Source organism: Hyla sarda, unplaced genomic scaffold (assembly GCF_029499605.1).
Source record: "Hyla sarda isolate aHylSar1 unplaced genomic scaffold, aHylSar1.hap1 scaffold_1272, whole genome shotgun sequence".
In the NCBI taxonomy this organism is placed as follows: domain Eukaryota; kingdom Metazoa; phylum Chordata; class Amphibia; order Anura; family Hylidae; genus Hyla; species Hyla sarda.
In genome coordinates this window covers 16,772-39,548 of record NW_026607894.1, presented here as the reverse complement: position 1 = coordinate 39,548, position 22,777 = coordinate 16,772, and the positions used below count along the sequence as shown (strand labels likewise).

At 49.0% G+C, this 22,777-nt stretch overlaps 6 non-coding genes and 2 pseudogenes across 6 annotated transcripts; all 8 read left to right on the top strand.

Annotated features, from left to right (window-relative positions):
- The first annotated feature begins 2,039 nt into the window (after positions 1-2,039).
- LOC130304407 (U2 spliceosomal RNA) lies at positions 2,040-2,230 on the top strand. Its single transcript, XR_008854177.1, has one exon. It is a non-coding gene; the product is annotated as a U2 spliceosomal RNA (small nuclear RNA).
- Positions 2,231-4,322: 2,092 nt separating this feature from the next.
- Positions 4,323-4,513, top strand: LOC130304406 (U2 spliceosomal RNA). Its single transcript, XR_008854176.1, has one exon. It is a non-coding gene; the product is annotated as a U2 spliceosomal RNA (small nuclear RNA).
- Positions 4,514-6,606: 2,093 nt separating this feature from the next.
- LOC130304405 (U2 spliceosomal RNA) lies at positions 6,607-6,797 on the top strand. The gene has a single exon (XR_008854175.1). It is a non-coding gene; the product is annotated as a U2 spliceosomal RNA (small nuclear RNA).
- Positions 6,798-8,887: 2,090 nt separating this feature from the next.
- Positions 8,888-9,078, top strand: LOC130304404 (U2 spliceosomal RNA). The gene has a single exon (XR_008854174.1). It is a non-coding gene; the product is annotated as a U2 spliceosomal RNA (small nuclear RNA).
- A 2,109-nt stretch (positions 9,079-11,187) lies between these two features.
- LOC130304403 (U2 spliceosomal RNA) lies at positions 11,188-11,378 on the top strand. Its single transcript, XR_008854173.1, has one exon. It is a non-coding gene; the product is annotated as a U2 spliceosomal RNA (small nuclear RNA).
- A 2,096-nt stretch (positions 11,379-13,474) lies between these two features.
- Positions 13,475-13,643, top strand: LOC130304438 (U2 spliceosomal RNA; annotated as a pseudogene).
- A 5,822-nt stretch (positions 13,644-19,465) lies between these two features.
- On the top strand, positions 19,466-19,641 carry LOC130304433 (U2 spliceosomal RNA; annotated as a pseudogene).
- A 2,083-nt stretch (positions 19,642-21,724) lies between these two features.
- LOC130304402 (U2 spliceosomal RNA) lies at positions 21,725-21,915 on the top strand. Its single transcript, XR_008854172.1, has one exon. It is a non-coding gene; the product is annotated as a U2 spliceosomal RNA (small nuclear RNA).
- Positions 21,916-22,777: the final 862 nt, after the last annotated feature.

The window sequence follows — 22,777 nt, the reverse complement described above, 5'->3', positions numbered from 1 at the left end:
TAGCCAGCTAGCCAGCCCTGTGGGCCTTGCTGCTGCTGCAGCCAAAAAACAAAAGGTGGTGCTGCTGCTGCTTCTGCTGCTTCTGCTTCTGCTTGTGTCTGGCCGCTGTTGGAGCGTCCAGGCACAGGACTTCTGCTGCTGCTGACTAAATGGCCTCCTTAATTGGATCATTTGAGTAGCCAGCACACCTGTGCAGGTAGGGCATGACATGATAGGCAGCTGCCTTGATAGCGGGTGGGTGCTGAATGTTCCTAATTGACAAAATAAGATTAATGCTTATGAAGAAATATAAAATCTCATCCCTTCCCCAATATCGCGCCACACCCCTACCCCTTAATTCCCTGGTTGAACTTGATGGACATATGTCTTTTTTCGACCGTACTAACTATGTAACTATGTAACATAACATGGGGGGGGGGGGGGGGTCTCCTGGCTGTTCACACAGGTGTGTCATTGCTGTACATTGACCATGCATTGCTTCTGTGGTATTGCAAAGGCAAAGACAAATGCTTCCAGCCATCCATTGCACTAATGGATTGGTCATCAGCTGGCTGTCTATGTCCCGCATCAATATAGACCAAAGTACAGAGGGTTAGGCTATGCTATTGTGCACCTACCTGATGCATCAGAAGGTGCGAGGCCCTTGCTAAATTCTGTGCACAGACTTTGAGATCTATACTTTAGACTGTATCTAAACCTGCTCCAACATGGACTGACATTCTGGCCTACTTTCAGCCGATGCGACTTGTCTGTCGCTGAACAGTCGCTTTTTATGTATTCAGCACCTATGTATAATGTTGTAAAAATGCTCTAGAAGCTAAAGTCGCAGAAATGTCACACATATTTGGCCTGCAACTTTCTGTGCGACAAATTCAGACAGGAAAAATCAGTATAAATCCTTAGAAAATTATCCCCCAGTGTCTCCATCTGCTGGCGGTATTGAATAAGCATTGCTGCACTGATGGGGTATGCATTAGACGAAAAAAAAGAAGAAAAAGAAGAATAATACGCCCAGAAAAGAGGCGAAAAGGAGAAAAACGTAAAAAAACGTGAAAAAAAAGTAAGAGGAAGAGAAGGGAAAAAAAGGTGGAAATGGGTTTAAAAGTGATTTCGGCGGAGAAATATATATATATATATATATATATATATATATATATATATATATACGCGCACACACACACATATATATAAACGTATTCTCCGTTGAGATATTGCAGCCGCTGCTGTGTCCAGGCCCAGGAGCCTTAGCACTGTGCTGTGATGTCACTCAATACCACTGACATCACTAGGTGTAAACAACATCTCTCCTTTGCTGTGTATGTGACTATGGAGCTGTTTGGTGATGTCGTCTATTATGGCCTTCATAGAAGCAACAGGAGATTGTTGCATCCATCTAGAACCCTCAGAACTACAGTGCTATGATGTCACTCACTTCCACAGGCCTTGCAGAGTGTAAACAACAACAACCCAGCTTTGTTGTGTATGTAACCATAGGGATTTGTGATGTCACCTAGAACCTTCACAGCAGCGACAGCTTTATGAGGAGCATCAGCACTGCTCTGCCTGAGCAGAACCATCACCGCCATAGGTTGTCAAATAACCCGGGTTTAACCCACACAGGTAAGTCCAATGGGGTGCAGGCATGTCCTCTATGCTTACAGCTTCCCGTGGGTGTTGGTTTGATACCGTTTGGGGACAGCCAAGGAGGCATCTGCAGGCAACAAAGGTAGGTGTGTGCTTGTGTGTGTGTTTCCTATGCAGATCCTAAGCCCAGTGTCACATGCAAGTAGGAGGAGTAAGAAGGGTTCCTGGCAAATCCGGGTTATGGATTGCATTTAAAAAGGCCCCGTGGGAGTGCAATGGGCCCCTGTCTTGCTGCTTAGCAATAATGGTATGGGTTTAGGTTCTGCTGTGTGTACTGGTGGTTGACTGCCCCCCAGCCCAGAGTGTGCATGGAAAATTGTCTGGCAGCCTCCCTGACAGCAAGCAGTGATAGTGCCCATGAAGGGCACCTTGTTGGGCCCGCCCCTTTCACGGTTATCGCTTCTCGGCCTTTTGGCTAAGATCAAGTGTAGTATCTGTTCTTATCAGTTTAATATCTGATACGTCCCCTATCTGGGGACCATATATTAAATGGATTTTTGAGAACGGGGGCCGATTTCGAAGCTTGCTTCCGTCGCCCTATGCATTGACCCGATATGGCAGTATCTTCGGGTACAGTGCACCACCCCCTTACAGGGTTAAAAAGAAAGATTCCTACTTTCATTGCTACCTGCTTGCTGGCTAGCCAGCTAGCCAGCCCTGTGGGCCTTGCTGCTGCTGCAGCCAAAAAACAAAAGGTGGTGCTGCTGCTGCTTCTGCTGCTTCTGCTTCTGCTTGTGTCTGTCCGCTGTTGGAGCGTCCAGGCACAGGACTTCTGCTGCTGCTGACTAAATGGCCTCCTTAATTGGATCATTTGAGTAGCCAGCACACCTGTGCAGGTAGGGCATGACATGATAGGCAGCTGCCTTGATAGCGGGTGGGTGCTGAATGTTCCTAATTGACAAAATAAGATTAATGCTTATGAAGAAATATAAAATCTCATCCCTTCCCCAATATCGCGCCACACCCCTACCCCTTAATTCCCTGGTTGAACTTGATGGACATATGTCTTTTTTCGACCGTACTAACTATGTAACTATGTAACATAACATGGGGGGGGGGGGGGTCTCCTGGCTGTTCACACAGGTGTGTCATTGCTGTACATTGACCATGCATTGCTTCTGTGGTATTGCAAAGGCAAAGACAAATGCTTCCAGCCATCCATTGCACTAATGGATTGGTCATCAGCTGGCTGTCTATGTCCCGCATCAATATAGACCAAAGTACAGAGGGTTAGGCTATGCTATTGTGCACCTACCTGATGCATCAGAAGGTGCGAGGCCCTTGCTAAATTCTGTGCACAGACTTTGAGATCTATACTTTAGACTGTATCTAAACCTGCTCCAACATGGACTGACATTCTGGCCTACTTTCAGCCGATGCGACTTGTCTGTCGCTGAACAGTCGCTTTTTATGTATTCAGCACCTATGTATAATGTTGTAAAAATGCTCTAGAAGCTAAAGTCGCAGAAATGTCACACATATTTGGCCTGCAACTTTCTGTGCGACAAATTCAGACAGGAAAAATCAGTATAAATCCTTAGAAAATTATCCCCCAGTGTCTCCATCTGCTGGCGGTATTGAATAAGCATTGCTGCACTGATGGGGTATGCATTAGACGAAAAAAAAAGAAGAAAAAGAAGAATAATACGCCCAGAAAAGAGGCGAAAAGGAGAAAAACGTAAAAAAACGTGAAAAAAAAGTAAGAGGAAGAGAAGGGAAAAAAAGGTGGAAATGGGTTTAAAAGTGATTTCGGCGGAGAAATATATATATATATATATATATATATATATATATATATATATATACGCGCACACACACACATATACATAAACGTATTCTCCGTTGAGATATTGCAGCCGCTGCTGTGTCCAGGCCCAGGAGCCTTAGCACTGTGCTGTGATGTCACTCAATACCACTGACATCACTAGGTGTAAACAACATCTCTCCTTTGCTGTGTATGTGACTATGGAGCTGTTTGGTGATGTCGTCTATTATGGCCTTCATAGAAGCAACAGGAGATTGTTGCATCCATCTAGAACCCTCAGAACTACAGTGCTATGATGTCACTCACTTCCACAGGCCTTGCAGAGTGTAAACAACAACAACCCAGCTTTGTTGTGTATGTAACCATAGGGATTTGTGATGTCACCTAGAACCTTCACAGCAGCGACAGCTTTATGAGGAGCATCAGCACTGCTCTGCCTGAGCAGAACCATCACCGCCATAGGTTGTCAAATAACCCGGGTTTAACCCACACAGGTAAGTCCAATGGGGTGCAGGCATGTCCTCTATGCTTACAGCTTCCCGTGGGTGTTGGTTTGATACCGTTTGGGGACAGCCAAGGAGGCATCTGCAGGCAACAAAGGTAGGTGTGTGCTTGTGTGTGTGTTTCCTATGCAGATCCTAAGCCCAGTGTCACATGCAAGTAGGAGGAGTAAGAAGGGTTCCTGGCAAATCCGGGTTATGGATTGCATTTAAAAAGGCCCCGTGGGAGTGCAATGGGCCCCTGTCTTGCTGCTTAGCAATAATGGTATGGGTTTAGGTTCTGCTGTGTGTACTGGTGGTTGACTGCCCCCCAGCCCAGAGTGTGCATGGAAAATTGTCTGGCAGCCTCCCTGACAGCAAGCAGTGATAGTGCCCATGAAGGGCACCTTGTTGGGCCCGCCCCTTTCACGGTTATCGCTTCTCGGCCTTTTGGCTAAGATCAAGTGTAGTATCTGTTCTTATCAGTTTAATATCTGATACGTCCCCTATCTGGGGACCATATATTAAATGGATTTTTGAGAACGGGGGCCGATTTCGAAGCTTGCTTCCGTCGCCCTATGCATTGACCCGATATGGCAGTATCTTCGGGTACAGTGCACCACCCCCTTACAGGGTTAAAAAGAAAGATTCCTACTTTCATTGCTACCTGCTTGCTGGCTAGCCAGCTAGCCAGCCCTGTGGGCCTTGCTGCTGCTGCAGCCAAAAAACAAAAGGTGGTGCTGCTGCTGCTTCTGCTGCTTCTGCTTCTGCTTGTGTCTGGCCGCTGTTGGAGCGTCCAGGCACAGGACTTCTGCTGCTGCTGACTAAATGGCCTCCTTAATTGGATCATTTGAGTAGCCAGCACACCTGTGCAGGTAGGGCATGACATGATAGGCAGCTGCCTTGATAGCGGGTGGGTGCTGAATGTTCCTAATTGACAAAATAAGATTAATGCTTATGAAGAAATATAAAATCTCATCCCTTCCCCAATATCGCGCCACACCCCTACCCCTTAATTCCCTGGTTGAACTTGATGGACATATGTCTTTTTTCGACCGTACTAACTATGTAACTATGTAACATAACATGGGGGGGGGGGGGGTCTCCTGGCTTTTCACACAGGTGTGTCATTGCTGTACATTGACCATGCATTGCTTCTGTGGTATTGCAAAGGCAAAGACAAATGCTTCCAGCCATCCATTGCACTAATGGATTGGTCATCAGCTGGCTGTCTATGTCCCGCATCAATATAGACCAAAGTACAGAGGGTTAGGCTATGCTATTGTGCACCTACCTGATGCATCAGAAGGTGCGAGGCCCTTGCTAAATTCTGTGCACAGACTTTGAGATCTATACTTTAGACTGTATCTAAACCTGCTCCAACATGGACTGACATTCTGGCCTACTTTCAGCCGATGCGACTTGTCTGTCGCTGAACAGTCGCTTTTTATGTATTCAGCACCTATGTATAATGTTGTAAAAATGCTCTAGAAGCTAAAGTCGCAGAAATGTCACACATATTTGGCCTGCAACTTTCTGTGCGACAAATTCAGACAGGAAAAATCAGTATAAATCCTTAGAAAATTATCCCCCAGTGTCTCCATCTGCTGGCGGTATTGAATAAGCATTGCTGCACTGATGGGGTATGCATTAGACGAAAAAAAAGAAGAAAAAGAAGAATAATACGCCCAGAAAAGAGGCGAAAAGGAGAAAAACGTAAAAAAACGTGAGAAAAAAAAGTAAGAGGAAGAGAAGGGAAAAAAAGGTGGAAATGGGTTTAAAAGTGATTTCGGCGGAGAAATATATATATATATATATATATATATATATATATATATATATATACGCGCACACACACACATATATATAAACGGATTCTCCGTTGAGATATTGCAGCCGCTGCTGTGTCCAGGCCCAGGAGCCTTAGCACTGTGCTGTCATGTCACTCAATACCACTGACATCACTAGGTGTAAACAACATCTCTCCTTTGCTGTGTATGTGACTATGGAGCTGTTTGGTGATGTCGTCTATTATGGCCTTCATAGAAGCAACAGGAGATTGTTGCATCCATCTAGAACCCTCAGAACTACAGTGCTATGATGTCACTCACTTCCACAGGCCTTGCAGAGTGTAAACAACAACAACCCAGCTTTGTTGTGTATGTAACCATAGGAATTTGTGATGTCACCTAGAACCTTCACAGCAGCGACAGCTTTATGAGGAGCATCAGCACTGCTCTGCCTGAGCAGAACCATCACCGCCATAGGTTGTCAAATAACCCGGGTTTAACCCACACAGGTAAGTCCAATGGGGTGCAGGCATGTCCTCTATGCTTACAGCTTCCCGTGGGTGTTGGTTTGATACCGTTTGGGGACAGCCAAGGAGGCATCTGCAGGCAACAAAGGTAGGTGTGTGCTTGTGTGTGTGTTTCCTATGCAGATCCTAAGCCCAGTGTCACATGCAAGTAGGAGGAGTAAGAAGGGTTCCTGGCAAATCCGGGTTATGGATTGCATTTAAAAAGGCCCCGTGGGAGTGCAATGGGCCCCTGTCTTGCTGCTTAGCAATAATGGTATGGGTTTAGGTTCTGCTGTGTGTACTGGTGGTTGACTGCCCCCCAGCCCAGAGTGTGCATGGAAAATTGTCTGGCAGCCTCCCTGACAGCAAGCAGTGATAGTGCCCATGAAGGGCACCTTGTTGGGCCCGCCCCTTTCACGGTTATCGCTTCTCGGCCTTTTGGCTAAGATCAAGTGTAGTATCTGTTCTTATCAGTTTAATATCTGATACGTCCCCTATCTGGGGACCATATATTAAATGGATTTTTGAGAACGGGGGCCGATTTCGAAGCTTGCTTCCGTCGCCCTATGCATTGACCCGATATGGCAGTATCTTCGGGTACAGTGCACCACCCCCTTACAGGGTTAAAAAGAAAGATTCCTACTTTCATTGCTACCTGCTTGCTGGCTAGCCAGCTAGCCAGCCCTGTGGGCCTTGCTGCTGCTGCAGCCAAAAAACAAAAGGTGGTGCTGCTGCTGCTTCTGCTGCTTCTGCTTCTGCTTGTGTCTGGCCGCTGTTGGAGCGTCCAGGCACAGGACTTCTGCTGCTGCTGACTAAATGGCCTCCTTAATTGGATCATTTGAGTAGCCAGCACACCTGTGCAGGTAGGGCATGACATGATAGGCAGCTGCCTTGATAGCGGGTGGGTGCTGAATGTTCCTAATTGACAAAATAAGATTAATGCTTATGAAGAAATATAAAATCTCATCCCTTCCCCAATATCGCGCCACACCCCTACCCCTTAATTCCCTGGTTGAACTTGATGGACATATGTCTTTTTTCGACCGTACTAACTATGTAACTATGTAACATAACATGGGGGGGGGGGGGTCTCCTGGCTGTTCACACAGGTGTGTCATTGCTGTACATTGACCATGCATTGCTTCTGTGGTATTGCAAAGGCAAAGACAAATGCTTCCAGCCATCCATTGCACTAATGGATTGGTCATCAGCTGGCTGTCTATGTCCCGCATCAATATAGACCAAAGTACAGAGGGTTAGGCTATGCTATTGTGCACCTACCTGATGCATCAGAAGGTGCGAGGCCCTTGCTAAATTCTGTGCACAGACTTTGAGATCTATACTTTAGACTGTATCTAAACCTGCTCCAACATGGACTGACATTCTGGCCTACTTTCAGCCGATGCGACTTGTCTGTCGCTGAACAGTCGCTTTTTATGTATTCAGCACCTATGTATAATGTTGTAAAAATGCTCTAGAAGCTAAAGTCGCAGAAATGTCACACATATTTGGCCTGCAACTTTCTGTGCGACAAATTCAGACAGGAAAAATCAGTATAAATCCTTAGAAAATTATCCCCCAGTGTCTCCATCTGCTGGCGGTATTGAATAAGCATTGCTGCACTGATGGGGTATGCATTAGACGAAAAAAAAGAAGAAAAAGAAGAATAATACGCCCAGAAAAGAGGCGAAAAGGAGAAAAACGTAAAAAAACGTGAAAAAAAAGTAAGAGGAAGAGAAGGGAAAAAAAGGTGGAAATGGGTTTAAAAGTGATTTCGGCGGAGAAATATATATATATATATATTTATATATATATATATATATATATATACGCGCACACACACACATATATATAAACGTATTCTCCGTTGAGATATTGCAGCCGCTGCTGTGTCCAGGCCCAGGAGCCTTAGCACTGTGCTGTGATGTCACTCAATACCACTGACATCACTAGGTGTAAACAACATCTCTCCTTTGCTGTGTATGTGACTATGGAGCTGTTTGGTGATGTCGTCTATTATGGCCTTCATAGAAGCAACAGGAGATTGTTGCATCCATCTAGAACCCTCAGAACTACAGTACTATGATGTCACTCACTTCCACAGGCCTTGCAGAGTGTAAACAACAACAACCCAGCTTTGTTGTGTATGTAACCATAGGGATTTGTGATGTCACCTAGAACCTTCACAGCAGCGACAGCTTTATGAGGAGCATCAGCACTGCTCTGCCTGAGCAGAACCATCACCGCCATAGGTTGTCAAATAACCCGGGTTTAACCCACACAGGTAAGTCCAATGGGGTGCAGGCATGTCCTCTATGCTTACAGCTTCCCGTGGGTGTTGGTTTGATACCGTTTGGGGACAGCCAAGGAGGCATCTGCAGGCAACAAAGGTAGGTGTGTGCTTGTGTGTGTGTTTCCTATGCAGATCCTAAGCCCAGTGTCACATGCAAGTAGGAGGAGTAAGAAGGGTTCCTGGCAAATCCGGGTTATGGATTGCATTTAAAAAGGCCCCGTGGGAGTGCAATGGGCCCCTGTCTTGCTGCTTAGCAATAATGGTATGGGTTTAGGTTCTGCTGTGTGTACTGGTGGTTGACTGCCCCCCAGCCCAGAGTGTGCATGGAAAATTGTCTGGCAGCCTCCCTGACAGCAAGCAGTGATAGTGCCCATGAAGGGCACCTTGTTGGGCCCGCCCCTTTCACGGTTATCGCTTCTCGGCCTTTTGGCTAAGATCAAGTGTAGTATCTGTTCTTATCAGTTTAATATCTGATACGTCCCCTATCTGGGGACCATATATTAAATGGATTTTTGAGAACGGGGGCCGATTTCGAAGCTTGCTTCCGTCGCCCTATGCATTGACCCGATATGGCAGTATCTTCGGGTACAGTGCACCACCCCCTTACAGGGTTAAAAAGAAAGATTCCTACTTTCATTGCTACCTGCTTGCTGGCTAGCCAGCTAGCCAGCCCTGTGGGCCTTGCTGCTGCTGCAGCCAAAAAACAAAAGGTGGTGCTGCTGCTGCTGCTTCTGCTGCTTCTGCTTCTGCTTGTGTCTGGCCGCTGTTGGAGCGTCCAGGCACAGGACTTCTGCTGCTGCTGACTAAATGGCCTCCTTAATTGGATCATTTGAGTAGCCAGCACACCTGTGCAGGTAGGGCATGACATGATAGGCAGCTGCCTTGATAGCGGGTGGGTGCTGAATGTTCCTAATTGACAAAATAAGATTAATGCTTATGAAGAAATATAAAATCTCATCCCTTCCCCAATATCGCGCCACACCCCTACCCCTTAATTCCCTGGTTGAACTTGATGGACATATGTCTTTTTTCGACCGTACTAACTATGTAACTATGTAACATAACATGGGGGGGGGGGGGGGGGTCTCCTGGCTGTTCACACAGGTGTGTCATTGCTGTACATTGACCATGCATTGCTTCTGTGGTATTGCAAAGGCAAAGACAAATGCTTCCAGCCATCCATTGCACTAATGGATTGGTCATCAGCTGGCTGTCTATGTCCCGCATCAATATAGACCAAAGTACAGAGGGTTAGGCTATGCTATTGTGCACCTACCTGATGCATCAGAAGGTGCGAGGCCCTTGCTAAATTCTGTGCACAGACTTTGAGATCTATACTTTAGACTGTATCTAAACCTGCTCCAACATGGACTGACATTCTGGCCTACTTTCAGCCGATGCGACTTGTCTGTCGCTGAACAGTCGCTTTTTATGTATTCAGCACCTATGTATAATGTTGTAAAAATGCTCTAGAAGCTAAAGTCGCAGAAATGTCACACATATTTGGCCTGCAACTTTCTGTGCGACAAATTCAGACAGGAAAAATCAGTATAAATCCTTAGAAAATTATCCCCCAGTGTCTCCATCTGCTGGCGGTATTGAATAAGCATTGCTGCACTGATGGGGTATGCATTAGACGAAAAAAAAGAAGAAAAAGAAGAATAATATGCCCAGAAAAGAGGCGAAAAGGAGAAAAACGTAAAAAAACGTGAAAAAAAAGTAAGAGGAAGAGAAGGGAAAAAAAGGTGGAAATGGGTTTAAAAGTGATTTCGGCGGAGAAATATATATATATATATATATATATATATATATATATATATATATATATATATATATACGCGCACACACACACATATATATAAACGTATTCTCCGTTGAGATATTGCAGCCGCTGCTGTGTCCAGGCCCAGGAGCCTTAGCACTGTGCTGTGATGTCACTCAATACCACTGACATCACTAGGTGTAAACAACATCTCTCCTTTGCTGTGTATGTGACTATGGAGCTGTTTGGTGATGTCGTCTATTATGGCCTTCATAGAAGCAACAGGAGATTGTTGCATCCATCTAGAACCCTCAGAACTACAGTGCTATGATGTCACTCACTTCCACAGGCCTTGCAGAGTGTAAACAACAACAACCCAGCTTTGTTGTGTATGTAACCATAGGGATTTGTGATGTCACCTAGAACCTTCACAGCAGCGACAGCTTTATGAGGAGCATCAGCACTGCTCTGCCTGAGCAGAACCATCACCGCCATAGGTTGTCAAATAACCCGGGTTTAACCCACACAGGTAAGTCCAATGGGGTGCAGGCATGTCCTCTATGCTTACAGCTTCCCGTGGGTGTTGGTTTGATACCGTTTGGGGACAGCCAAGGAGGCATCTGCAGGCAACAAAGGTAGGTGTGTGCTTGTGTGTGTGTTTCCTATGCAGATCCTAAGCCCAGTGTCACATGCAAGTAGGAGGAGTAAGAAGGGTTCCTGGCAAATCCGGGTTATGGATTGCATTTAAAAAGGCCCCGTGGGAGTGCAATGGGCCCCTGTCTTGCTGCTTAGCAATAATGGTATGGGTTTAGGTTCTGCTGTGTGTACTGGTGGTTGACTGCCCCCCAGCCCAGAGTGTGCATGGAAAATTGTCTGGCAGCCTCCCTGACAGCAAGCAGTGATAGTGCCCATGAAGGGCACCTTGTTGGGCCCGCCCCTTTCACGGTTATCGCTTCTCGGCCTTTTGGCTAAGATCAAGTGTAGTATCTGTTCTTATCAGTTTAATATCTGATACGTCCCCTATCTGGGGACCATATATTAAATGGATTTTTGAGAACGGGGGCCGATTTCGAAGCTTGCTTCCGTCGCCCTATGCATTGACCCGATATGGCAGTATCTTCGGGTACAGTGCACCACCCCCTTACAGGGTTAAAAAGAAAGATTCCTACTTTCATTGCTACCTGCTTGCTGGCTAGCCAGCTAGCCAGCCCTGTGGGCCTTGCTGCTGCTGCAGCCAAAAAACAAAAGGTGGTGCTGCTGCTGCTTCTGCTGCTTCTGCTTCTGCTTGTGTCTGGCCGCTGTTGGAGCGTCCAGGCACAGGACTTCTGCTGCTGCTGACTAAATGGCCTCCTTAATTGGATCATTTGAGTAGCCAGCACACCTGTGCAGGTAGGGCATGACATGATAGGCAGCTGCCTTGATAGCGGGTGGGTGCTGAATGTTCCTAATTGACAAAATAAGATTAATGCTTATGAAGAAATATAAAATCTCATCCCTTCCCCAATATCGCGCCACACCCCTACCCCTTAATTCCCTGGTTGAACTTGATGGACATATGTCTTTTTTCGACCGTACTAACTATGTAACTATGTAACATAACATGGGGGGGGGGGGGGGGGTCTCCTGGCTGTTCACACAGGTGTGTCATTGCTGTACATTGACCATGCATTGCTTCTGTGGTATTGCAAAGGCAAAGACAAATGCTTCCAGCCATCCATTGCACTAATGGATTGGTCATCAGCTGGCTGTCTATGTCCCGCATCAATATAGACCAAAGTACAGAGGGTTAGGCTATGCTATTGTGCACCTACCTGATGCATCAGAAGGTGCGAGGCCCTTGCTAAATTCTGTGCACAGACTTTGAGATCTATACTTTAGACTGTATCTAAACCTGCTCCAACATGGACTGACATTCTGGCCTACTTTCAGCCGATGCGACTTGTCTGTCGCTGAACAGTCGCTTTTTATGTATTCAGCACCTATGTATAATGTTGTAAAAATGCTCTAGAAGCTAAAGTCGCAGAAATGTCACACATATTTGGCCTGCAACTTTCTGTGCGACAAATTCAGACAGGAAAAATCAGTATAAATCCTTAGAAAATTATCCCCCAGTGTCTCCATCTGCTGGCGGTATTGAATAAGCATTGCTGCACTGATGGGGTATGCATTAGACGAAAAAAAAGAAGAAAAAGAAGAATAATACGCCCAGAAAAGAGGCGGAAAGGAGAAAAACGTAAAAAAACGTGAAAAAAAAGTAAGAGGAAGAGAAGGGAAAAAAAGGTGGAAATGGGTTTAAAAGTGATTTCGGCGGAGAAATATATATATATATATATATATATATATATATATATATATATATATACGCGCACACACACACACATATATAAACGTATTCTCCGTTGAGATATTGCAGCCGCTGCTGTGTCCAGGCCCAGGAGCCTTAGCACTGTGCTGTGATGTCACTCAATACCACTGACATCACTAGGTGTAAACAACATCTCTCCTTTGCTGTGTATGTGACTATGGAGCTGTTTGGTGATGTCGTCTATTATGGCCTTCATAGAAGCAACAGGAGATTGTTGCATCCATCTAGAACCCTCAGAACTACAGTGCTATGATGTCACTCACTTCCACAGGCCTTGCAGAGTGTAAACAACAACAACCCAGCTTTGTTGTGTATGTAACCATAGGGATTTGTGATGTCACCTAGAACCTTCACAGCAGCGACAGCTTTATGAGGAGCATCAGCACTGCTCTGCCTGAGCAGAACCATCACCGCCATAGGTTGTCAAATAACCCGGGTTTAACCCACACAGGTAAGTCCAATGGGGTGCAGGCATGTCCTCTATGCTTACAGCTTCCCGTGGGTGTTGGTTTGATACCGTTTGGGGACAGCCAAGGAGGCATCTGCAGGCAACAAAGGTAGGTGTGTGCTTGTGTGTGTGTTTCCTATGCAGATCCTAAGCCCAGTGTCACATGCAAGTAGGAGGAGTAAGAAGGGTTCCTGACAAATCCGGGTTATGGATTGCATTTAAAAAGGCCCCGTGGGAGTGCAATGGGCCCCTATCTTGCTGCTTAGCAATAATGGTATGGGTTTAGGTTCTGCTGTGTGTACTGGTGGTTGACTGCCCCCCAGCCCAGAGTGTGCATGGAAAATTGTCTGGCAGCCTCCCTGACAGCAAGCAGTGATAGTGCCCATGAAGGGCACCTTGTTGGGCCCGCCCCTTTCACGGTTATCGCTTCTCGGCCTTTTGGCTAAGATCAAGTGTAGTATCTGTTCTTATCAGTATACTTACCTGGCAGGGGAGATACCATGATCGCTACGGTCTGAAGAACTCCAAGCATTGTGGTAGAGATTTTGCGTAGTACGATTGCAGTACTTTTCGTTCTTATTAGAACCGCATTTCTCTAGAGCATACCACCTGAAGATCGTCTCCTGCCTGCCTCGGAACATCTGAAGAAGGAGAAGATCTTGAAGACTGCAGCTCCGGAAGAAGCCGACGAAGAACCTGGAAGAAGGGAATCGGCGGTGAATTCCGGAACAGCGGCGAAGAGGAAGGCGGCGCAGAATCTTTTCGAAGAAACTCGCTGCCTCTGGAGAAGGATTTGCATAGCTCCTCCCACCGGGACCGGATCTGCATAGCTCCTCCCACCCGGGAAAGAAGACTTTGCGAAGCCTCTCTCCACAAGCAAGCAAGGAAGCGGAAAAGAGCCTGCTGGAAGAAGCCATGACCTCAACCAGCAAGTCCACCCAGGAGGCTGCAGGGCAAGGCCTGGAGGTCCAGCCCCAACCACAGCAAGCTTCAACCTCCACCACGGCAAGGCAGAAGGGCGGCAGAATTCCTAACCTGGAAGCTCCAACCCTGGAGCCCTGGATGAGGCAGACTGTTGCCTTGAAGCTCAAGCCCGTGGACGGAAGGGTGCCGGACATGTCCCACGACGTGTTCTGCAAGAAGATGCTGGCGGATCAAGGCTTCCCCACGGCTGACACCCTGGGAATAGCAACCTTCTTTTCGGGAATCTTCTACATCACCTTTGCCACCATTGGGACCTGTAGAAGATACTGGGAGGTGGTGAAAGCGGCGAGTCCCGAATCCCCTTTCTCTCGCTTTGTGGGCAACTGCCTTATTCAAAGAGAGGAGAGGCGGGTGACGGTCTCAATGCGGAACCCACACACCCCAGGCACGGACATCTCGACCTTCCTGAAGCGCTTCTGCACCGTGGTGAGGGAGCCCACCCGCATCCTGAACTCACTCGGATACTGGACCTGCAAGTGGTCTGTGGTCGTCAGACTCAACAAGAACCCTGCTTCTCCAGACGGACTACAGCACCTGCCAACGACATTTTCCTTGGGCAACTCCACAGGACTTATCTTCTACCCGGACATGCCGCAGACCTGCAGGAGATGTGGCAAGATGGGCCACGAGGGCAAGGACTGTACGGAGGATGCCTGCAGGTATTGCCGTGTGACAGGTCACACGACCAAGGACTGCCCCAAGAGCAAGACCTGCAACCTCTGCGGACTGGCAGCCCACAGCTACAAGGACTGCCCCCAGAGGGAGAGAACATGGGCATCTGTGGCAGCGAGAGCACCGAAGCCAGCCCCAGCTCCGGAGCCAACACCACGGATGGCCAAGCCGACCAAGGAGGGTAAGAAGGCGAAAGCCACCACCCCTGCCCCGTCCCGCCCCTCCCCTGCCCCTCCCGCCCCATCCCCTGCCCCTCCCGCCCCATCTCCTGCCCCATCCCGCCCCACCCCTGCCCCATCCCGTCCCACCCCTGCCCCATCCCGTCCCACCCCTGCCCCTCCTGCCCCATCCCGTCCCACCCCTGCCCCTCCTGCCCCATCCCGTCCCACCCCCGCCCCTCCTGCCCCATCCCGCCCCACCCCTGCCCCCCGTACCCCACCCCGGCCCACCCCTGCCCCCCGTACCCCACCCCGGCCCACCCCTGCCCCGTCCTCCCCTGCCCGGCCCACCCCTGCCCCGTCCTCCCCTGCCCGGCCCACCCCTGCCCCGTCCTCCCCTGCCCGGGCACTCTCTCCTGCCCCCCGCCCCACCCAGCCTCCTTTCTCTCCTGGCCCAGCAGCACCTAACCCCCCTCCAGCTGCTGGTGCCCGCCCTTCGGAGGACTTTCCTGTGCTTCCTCCCCCAGGTACCATACAGAGGAAGAGGAAAGGAAGGGACAACGTATCAGAAGAGTCCCACAAAAGAAAGATAATCGAGACCTGCGAAACCCCTCAAGCTTCAGATGAGGAGGAGGAGATGGAGCAGGTCTGCGAGAGCCCTGAGGCTTCAGAAGGAGAGGAGGTGATGGAGCAGGCCCAAGTGGAGCAGGTCCAAGCAGAGCCAGTCCAAGCTCAATCTATGGAGGAGCTGCTGCAGGACCCAGAGGTTAAGAAAATCCTGGACACTCCGTCCAACACGGTCTACGACGAGTTCTTGGAAGGGCGCTACGAGAAGCCACACGAGCCGACAGGCGCCAGAGAAGAGGACCCGTCCGACCAGACTGGTAACTAGTATCAGAACTAACCTCTCTTTTTTTTTTATTCCCATGGCTGATCTCAACATCTTCTGCATTAATGTGAGGAGTATTAGAGCTTGGTTTAGATTCCAGACTGTTCTTACGTTCTTAGATTCCCAGAGGTGTGATGTTTACATGTTGCAGGAATGTGCTTTGTCTGCTTCTAGGTCTTACAACCATCTGGCCAGGCAGTGGCCTCACGGCCCTTCCTACTGGTCTGGTGGGGGCGACAATAGGTCTGCGGGGGTGGCCATCCTGATCAGGGGAGGTAACTTTGCACTTGATTCCGTCCGGGAGCTCGTCTGTGGCAGACTTCTTGTCGCAGACGGTTCCTGGGCGGGTGAGCCCGTGCGGCTCATCAACGTGTACGCCTCCCCTGAGAGGGATGTCCGACTGGAGGTTCTCCAGGCCCTGCGGGCTGAACTCGCCACCACTAGGGCAGTAGTGTTGGGTGGTGACTTCAACTGCCCCATTGAGGTGGACGGGCGCAGTTCTGGCACATCCGCCAACCTGGACGTGACGTCTAAACTGCTGATTGAGATGGTGACGGAGGCATCCTTGCAGGACGTTGTCGGGTCCATCGGGAACGGCTCCGTAAACTATACGTGGAGCCGCCCCGATGGCTCGCTCCGTTCTCGGATAGACTTCATCTTCACTTCGAGAGCAGTCAGAAAGGTGTCGTACTCTATGGTCCCCTGCTTCTTCTCTGACCACAGGGCCATTCGATTCCGGGGGACTCTGGGCCATGGATTCCCACCTGGCCCAGGCTCCTGGAAGTTGAATTGTGCCCTGTTGGAGCAGAGGGAGGTCATGGAGGAACTTAGGGATGCGTACCTTGTATGGCGAAATGACAAATGTCTGTTCAAGTGCATCAGCGACTGGTGGGAATATGTTAAAGTCGAATTCCGTTGTTTCTTTCAGGCAAAAGGCAGACAACAGGCGTGTGCGAAGAAGTGGGACTTGAGGAAACTGCAGCGCGAGCTGCGGTCCCTGCAGGACCTGCTCCAGTGTGGCTGGGACGTCAGGGAGGAGCTGGAGGAGACCAAAAAGAGCTTGAAAAGGCACTTTGAGGAGGAATCCAAGCGAATCGTCTTTCGTTCCAAGGTGGAGAACCTGGAGAAGGGTGAGAAATGTAACTCTTTCTTTTTCAGGAAGCTCCATGCCGGCCACACGCCCCTGACTGAGCTACGAGATGAGACCGGACACATGAGGAGCGGCAAGGAGGAAGTGATGGGGGTCGTCCACGACTTCTACAGCAACCTCTACGCCCCCAAGTCATCCGACCCCGAAGCCGCCGAGAGGTTCCTGTCAGGTGTCACTAACGTTGTTGATCCCGCAGGTGCGGCGGCTATGGACGATCCCTTGACGGTGGGGGAGCTGCTCTCTGCCGCTAAATCCTTTAAGCCCGGCAGGACCCCGGGCAGTGACGGTCTCCCGGCCGAGCTCTACGTAGCGCTGGGTGACCTGACCTGTCCGGACCTGTTGGAGGTGTACGAGGAGATGGTGGTGGGGGGCAGAATGCCTCCGTCGTTGAGGGAAGGGATGATCACGATCTTGTATAAGCGGAAGGGGGAGAGATGTGACCTGAAAAACTGGCGTCCCATCTCTCTCCTGAACGTGGACTACAAGATCCTCGCCAAGGTGCTGGCCAACAGGCTGAAACCTGTCATGGGGCAGATCGTCCATCCGGACCAGACCTGCAGCATTCCTGGCCGCAGGATTGCCGACAGCCTTGCCCTTGTGAGAGACACGGTCCATTACATCCAGGACCGCGGGGGCCGCGCCGCCCTGGTCAGCTTAGATCAGGAGAAGGCGTTCGACCGTGTCTCCCACGCATTCATGGACAGGGTTTTGCGCAGGCTGGGTCTGGGGAAGATGTTTTGCTCTTTTGTTAACGTTATGTATTTTGACATTTACAGCACGGTGTTGGTGAACGGCTGGAAGACTGACCCCTTTTCCATTCTTTCAGGGGTTAGACAAGGCTGCCCTCTTTCACCTCTCCTTTTTGTTTGTGTTATAGAGCTCTTCGCTGAGACTATCCGGCAGAGTGGAGAGATCAGAGGGATCACCGCACCAGGACCAGATCGCCACGAGGTCAAGTGCTCGCTCTACATGGACGACGTGACCGTCTTCTGCGCTGACCAGCGTTCGGTGACTGCACTCGTCCAGACCTGCGAGGACTTCGGCAGAGCTTCGGGGGCAAAAGTCAACTGCGGGAAGTCGGAGGCCATGCTCTTCGGGGAGTGGCACCTGGCTTCTTCCGCCCCCTTCCCCTTTACTATTAAGCCGGACTTCATTCAAATTCTTGGAGTCTGGTTCGGGAAGGAAGGAGCGGCCCTTAAGTCTTGGCAAGACCGACTAGGAAGGATAAACTCAAAGATCGGACTGTGGAGCTCCAGAAAGCTCACGATGGAAGGCAAGGCACTTGTCCTGCGGAGTGAAGTTTTGCCTGTGCTCCAATATACCGCACAGGCCTGGCCTCCCCATACCACCGTTTGCAAGGCCATCACCCGGACAGTATTTGGCTTCGTCTGGGGCAAAATGGACAGAGTCAAGAGGACCGTGATGTACAAGGAACCCCGCAAGGGTGGGAAGGGAATACCCGACATCCCCGCTCTGCTGAGGGCCTCCTTTGCATGTGTCACGGTGCAGCGGACTCTTGTAGAAAAGACTGGCTCAGCGGGCAGGTCCATGTCTCGCTTGCTTCTCATGCCCCTCTGGAGACAGCTGGGCTGGGACAAGTGGGACAGCTCCATCCCTTACAACTGGAACACTCCCTGGTTCTATGGGGATGTTGTCCGGTTTGTGAGGGAGCACCAGCTGGAAGGACTGAAACCAGACCTATGGAAGCCAAAGACAATCCACAAGCTCATCCGAGCTAAGGACTCGACCGAGCTGGTTCCGGGACTCCCCGCAGCCACTGCAGAGACAGTTTGGAACAATGTGGCCTCAAAGCGGCTTACCAATGGACACAAGGACTTGTCGTGGATGGCCGTCATGGGAGGTCTCTCTCTCAGGTCATTCATGCATGCCCGCAACCTGTGCAAGACCCGGTACTGCCCCCGTTGCCCCTACGTGGAGGAAACATCTTTCCACGTGTTTTGGCAGTGCCCCTTTGCACAGGGTCTGTTGGACGCCCTAGAACAGGAACTCAGAGACTCAGTGCCCAGGAGCTGCCTATCGTACCATTCGGTGCTTTACGGCCTGTTCCCTGGGACCCACGACGTGGAGGCCATCCAGGAGGCCTGGCGCCTTATGAACTGTTTTAAGGACGCAGTGTGGCTCTCCAGGAACCGCCTCGTGATCAACAGGGAAAACATGTCCGTCCGGGACTGCCGCAGGTTCATCAAGAACCTGCTTAGAGACTATTCCATCTTGGACAGCTCGGCCGTTGATGAGGAAGAAGAGGAGTGAAGACCCCTCTCCTTCTCCCATGTCTCCCTGAAGATACAGCCCAACAGTTTGGCCCTGTGATCCGCCCCCTCCCTACCCCCACATAGTCGCCCACACCCCTACCCCGATCACAGATTGTATTATTTGGTTTTTGTTTGATCTCTTGTGCTTTTCTATTGCAGGATTGAGCTGAATGTTAGAGTAGCATGGTGTGCGATGTATAGCTTAGGGAACCTTTGCTGTGTATTGTACTATCATGCTTTGTGTGACTGTAATTTATTGTACGACTTGTAATGACTGAACGGAAAATAAAGCTCTTTCAATCAAAAAAAATCTGTTCTTATCAGTTTAATATCTGATACGTCCCCTATCTGGGGACCATATATTAAATGGATTTTTGAGAACGGGGGCCGATTTCGAAGCTTGCTTCCGTCGCCCTATGCATTGACCCGATATGGCAGTATCTTCGGGTACAGTGCACCACCCCCTTACAGGGTTAAAAAGAAAGATTCCTACTTTCATTGCTACCTGCTTGCTGGCTAGCCAGCTAGCCAGCCCTGTGGGCCTTGCTGCTGCTGCAGCCAAAAAACAAAAGGTGGTGCTGCTGCTGCTTCTGCTGCTTCTGCTTCTGCTTGTGTCTGGCCGCTGTTGGAGCGTCCAGGCACAGGACTTCTGCTGCTGCTGACTAAATGGCCTCCTTAATTGGATCATTTGAGTAGCCAGCACACCTGTGCAGGTAGGGCATGACATGATAGGCAGCTGCCTTGATAGCGGGTGGGTGCTGAATGTTCCTAATTGACAAAATAAGATTAATGCTTATGAAGAAATATAAAATCTCATCCCTTCCCCAATATCGCGCCACACCCCTACCCCTTAATTCCCTGGTTGAACTTGATGGACATATGTCTTTTTTCGACCGTACTAACTATGTAACTATGTAACATAACATGGGGGGGGGGGGTCTCCTGGCTGTTCACACAGGTGTGTCATTGCTGTAAATTGACCATGCATTGCTTCTGTGGTATTGCAAAGGCAAAGACAAATGCTTCCAGCCATCCATTGCACTAATGGATTGGTCATCAGCTGGCTGTCTATGTCCCGCATCAATATAGACCAAAGTACAGAGGGTTAGGCTATGCTATTGTGCACCTACCTGATGCATCAGAAGGTGCGAGGCCCTTGCTAAATTCTGTGCACAGACTTTGAGATCTATACTTTAGACTGTATCTAAACCTGCTCCAACATGGACTGACATTCTGGCCTACTTTCAGCCGATGCGACTTGTCTGTCGCTGAACAGTCGCTTTTTATGTATTCAGCACCTATGTATAATGTTGTAAAAATGCTCTAGAAGCTAAAGTCGCAGAAATGTCACACATATTTGGCCTGCAACTTTCTGTGCGACAAATTCAGACAGGAAAAATCAGTATAAATCCTTAGAAAATTATCCCCCAGTGTCTCCATCTGCTGGCGGTATTGAATAAGCATTGCTGCACTGATGGGGTATGCATTAGACGAAAAAAAAGAAGAAAAAGAAGAATAATACGCCCAGAAAAGAGGCGAAAAGGAGAAAAACGTAAAAAAACGTGAAAAAAAAGTAAGAGGAAGAGAAGGGAAAAAAAGGTGGAAATGGGTTTAAAAGTGATTTCGGCGGAGAAATATATATATATATATATATATATATATATATATATATACGCGCACACACACACATATATATAAACGTATTCTCCGTTGAGATATTGCAGCCGCTGCTGTGTCCAGGCCCAGGAGCCTTAGCACTGTGCTGTGATGTCACTCAATACCACTGACATCACTAGGTGTAAACAACATCTCTCCTTTGCTGTGTATGTGACTATGGAGCTGTTTGGTGATGTCGTCTATTATGGCCTTCATAGAAGCAACAGGAGATTGTTGCATCCATCTAGAACCCTCAGAACTACAGTGCTATGATGTCACTCACTTCCACAGGCCTTGCAGAGTGTAAACAACAACAACCCAGCTTTGTTGTGTATGTAACCATAGGGATTTGTGATGTCACCTAGAACCTTCACAGCAGCGACAGCTTTATGAGGAGCATCAGCACTGCTCTGCCTGAGCAGAACCATCACCGCCATAGGTTGTCAAATAACCCGGGTTTAACCCACACAGGTAAGTCCAATGGGGTGCAGGCATGTCCTCTATGCTTACAGCTTCCCGTGGGTGTTGGTTTGATACCGTTTGGGGACAGCCAAGGAGGCATCTGCAGGCAACAAAGGTAGGTGTGTGCTTGTGTGTGTGTTTCCTATGCAGATCCTAAGCCCAGTGTCACATGCAAGTAGGAGGAGTAAGAAGGGTTCCTGGCAAATCCGGGTTATGGATTGCATTTAAAAAGGCCCCGTGGGAGTGCAATGGGCCCCTGTCTTGCTGCTTAGCAATAATGGTATGGGTTTAGGTTCTGCTGTGTGTACTGGTGGTTGACTGCCCCCCAGCCCAGAGTGTGCATGGAAAATTGTCTGGCAGCCTCCCTGACAGCAAGCAGTGATAGTGCCCATGAAGGGCACCTTGTTGGGCCCGCCCCTTTCACGGTTATCGCTTCTCGGCCTTTTGGCTAAGATCAAGTGTAGTATCTGTTCTTATCAGTTTAATATCTGATACGTCCCCTATCTGGGGACCATATATTAAATGGATTTTTGAGAACGGGGGCCGATTTCGAAGCTTGCTTCCGTCGCCCTATGCATTGACCCGATATGGCAGTATCTTCGGGTACAGTGCACCACCCCCTTACAGGGTTAAAAAGAAAGATTCCTACTTTCATTGCTACCTGCTTGCTGGCTAGCCAGCTAGCCAGCCCTGTGGGCCTTGCTGCTGCTGCAGCCAAAAAACAAAAGGTGGTGCTGCTGCTGCTGCTGCTGCTTCTGCTGCTTCTGCTTCTGCTTGTGTCTGGCCGCTGTTGGAGCGTCCAGGCACAGGACTTCTGCTGCTGCTGACTAAATGGCCTCCTTAATTGGATCATTTGAGTAGCCAGCACACCTGTGCAGGTAGGGCATGACATGATAGGCAGCTGCCTTGATAGCGGGTGGGTGCTGAATGTTCCTAATTGACAAAATAAGATTAATGCTTATGAAGAAATATAAAATCTCATCCCTTCCCCAATATCGCGCCACACCCCTACCCCTTAATTCCCTGGTTGAACTTGATGGACATATGTCATTTTTCGACCGTACTAACTATGTAACTATGTAACATAACATGGGGGGGGGGGGGGTCTCCTGGCTGTTCACACAGGTGTGTCATTGCTGTACATTGACCATGCATTGCTTCTGTGGTATTGCAAAGGCAAAGACAAATGCTTCCAGCCATCCATTGCACTAATGGATTGGTCATCAGCTGGCTGTCTATGTCCCGCATCAATATAGACCAAAGTACAGAGGGTTAGGCTATGCTATTGTGCACCTACCTGATGCATCAGAAGGTGCGAGGCCCTTGCTAAATTCTGTGCACAGACTTTGAGATCTATACTTTAGACTGTATCTAAACCTGCTCCAACATGGACTGACATTCTGGCCTACTTTCAGCCGATGCGACTTGTCTGTCGCTGAACAGTCGCTTTTTATGTATTCAGCACCTATGTATAATGTTGT